Below are 2,767 nucleotides of genomic sequence, written 5' to 3'. Positions count from 1 at the left end.
CTGCGGATAAGGAGCTAGTGGGACTTGGTTAGGGATCTGCTTGGTTGTTGGTGGAGAACTTGGAGGTTCGTTACTCAATGATGTGTCCCCATTGTCATCCTTTGACTCCTTAGACTTAGTGGTCCCTACCCCATTGTTCAACTCACGACCACTCCTAAGGGTGGTTATGGCTTTTGCTTGCTCATGGTGGGGTTTGGAACTCAACTCACTCTCATGTGTGATTTTGGGGTTAGGAATGGTTTGACTCGGGAGTCTATTTTGTGCTTGTTCACTCATGTGGCTGGCCAACTGACTCACTTGCATTTCAAGTTTGGCAATGGAGGACTGTGTATTCTGCATGAATAATTGAAGTGTATCCTCAAGTGAAGGTTTTTGTGGAATCAATGGTTGTTGGGTGAAGTGTGGGCGCGGAGCTTGGGGTTGAGTAAACCCTGGAGGACCCCCAACCTGTGGGCCCTTGGACCATGAGAAATTTGGGTGCCTAGCCCAACCCGGATTATATGTTTCTGAAAAAGGATCGTTCCGGTTTGGTCTATGAAAATTCTGGACTGCATTCAAGTCTTCAATGAGCTCTGGGTAGGATGAACTAGATGGACACATTTGTGTGGGATGAGATGAACCAGAGCATATGGCACAGACAGTAGATGGGTTAGGAGCAGGTGAACTCTTGGACACCATAAGGGCATCAATTTTTCTAGTCAACCCTTCAATCTTGGCCATGAGCATAGGTGTTTCACTAACCTCGTAGAGACCCCCTCTTTTGGTTTCGTGGGATCTCCTATCAACATTAAATGACGAACCCCATTGCTGAGATTGATCACTCAACGTTTCAAAGAAGTCCCACGCCTCACTAGCACTCTTACCCATCAAACTCCCACCACTCGTTGCGTCTACCATGGATCTAACCTGGGGTGTAAGACCTTGATAAAAGTATTGCACTAAATGCCATTTCTCAAACCCATGATGCGGACACCTACGAATCAAATCCTTCCATTTCTCCCAAGCCTCATAAAAGTGTTCACCCTCCTGCTGCATAAAGTTGGAGATTTCTCTCCTGAGGGCTGTAGTTCTCTGAATGGGAAAGTACTTGGACAAAAATTTTGTGACTAACGTGTCCCATGAAGTAATGCTGCCCACCTCCAAGGAATTAAGCCAAGACTTGGCCTTATCCTTAAGTGAAAATGGAAAAAGTCTTAACCGGATAGAGTCATTTGAGAAATTCTGGAATTTAAAAGTTGCACAAATATCTAAGAATTCCTTGATGTGGTAATATGGGTCCTCCTTATCCAACCCATAGAATGTAGGGAGGAGTTGGATTATCCAACCCATAGAATGTAGGGAGGAGTTGGATCACACCCGGTTTCAACTCATAACTGGCGGCAGTAGTGGGTGGCAATATAATGCAAGAAGGTGATGTGAAGTGGGATGGGATAGAATAATCCCTCAGGGCTCTACGGTCACCTGCTGCAGGTAACTGTAATGGTTCGCCCTGATTGGCCATGGTAGCTCCTAACTTGACTTCGGGTGTTTTCCTACAAATATGTTCTACCTCTTCAACAAAGGGAGCTAATGGTCCACCTAGGGAGCGGCGCCCGTGCATAAAAACACAAAAAGAAACAAAATGAACTATCAAATTAAGCTAACAAACTCACTACTAAAAATATGAACTAACTAGAATAAATAAAAATAATTTCATAAAAAAAAAAAAATCACCTAGCTAAAATTATGAAAGCAAAAGAAAAAATTTAAAATTTAAAATTTAAAATTAAAAATTGAAAAAAAAATAAAAAATAAAAAATAAAATAAAATAAAAATAAAAAAATAAAAAATAATATAAAAATAAATCTAACCTAAGACCATGGAGAACAAAGAAATACACTTAATACGTGCCTCCCCAGCAACGGCGCCAAAAACTTGATGTAGAATTTTAGTTACATCGACTTTTATACCTCGCAAGCGTACGAATCGTTCATGTAATCTAGCAGTAAGCGAGGGTCATATCCACAGGGAGGATTGAATGTTGTGTATTCTTCAGTCAACTAGCCTAACCAAATATGATGAATTAATTTGAACTAAACACTAATTATATCCTAAATTATCAAGCAATAATTTAATTAATTACGTGCACAACAGGAAACGTTAACTTTGGATTTTATCGTGATTCGTGCCTCTCTCGAGCGCCACGTAACCACGAATCCGGATTCTCAATCCTTGAGTCTAGCCCCTCTCGGACGCGTAGAGTTAAAGACAGAAATCGGATTAAAATACCAAAATCCAACCTCAATTATAATCTTACCCTAATTAACTAATTTAATCAAATATCAAGAAAACAAATCTTAAATAAACCTTAATTATCAAATCAGATTCAATTAACATTCAAAACCTAAGTTCAAACCATATAAAAAATCAAATTCAATAATGACGAATTACTCCCCTTCTTCCTCCTCTCGCTCGGGCAGCAACTCGTTCTCACGGGTGCTGCGATTTCCGGAAATTGGTGGCGTCGGGTAGCAATAGTGAGTGGCCGGAGGTAGAGACGACGCCGGCGACGACGGTTAGAAGCCGACGGCCGGAGGTAATATCCGGCGAAGAGCGAAACAGAGCTGACGTTCTCTAACCGGCTCTCTCGAGTCTCGGTTAGAGTCGGAATGGCTCCGGGACTGGTCGAAATATGTAAACGACGCCGGAGGATGGTCTGAAAACGGAAGTGGCGTCGGAGAAGCCCTCTCGGATCCCCTCCCGGCCTGGCGAGCAAAGAATGGCAGCG

At 42.3% G+C, this 2,767-nt stretch overlaps 1 non-coding gene across 1 annotated transcript; it reads left to right on the top strand.

Moving 5' to 3' along the window:
- The first annotated feature begins 955 nt into the window (after nt 1-955).
- On the top strand, nt 956-1,062 carry LOC137945096 (small nucleolar RNA R71). The gene has a single exon (XR_011110914.1). It is a non-coding gene; the product is annotated as a small nucleolar RNA R71 (small nucleolar RNA).
- Nucleotides 1,063-2,767: the final 1,705 nt, after the last annotated feature.

The sequence above is a fragment of the Aristolochia californica genome, unplaced genomic scaffold, assembly GCF_029961685.1.
Source record: "Aristolochia californica isolate CCGP_79_NKW_82.1479 unplaced genomic scaffold, dmAriCali1.0.hap1 SCAF_11, whole genome shotgun sequence".
NCBI classification, from domain to species: domain Eukaryota; kingdom Viridiplantae; phylum Streptophyta; class Magnoliopsida; order Piperales; family Aristolochiaceae; genus Aristolochia; species Aristolochia californica.
This window is presented reverse-complemented; position numbering and strand designations above follow the sequence as displayed.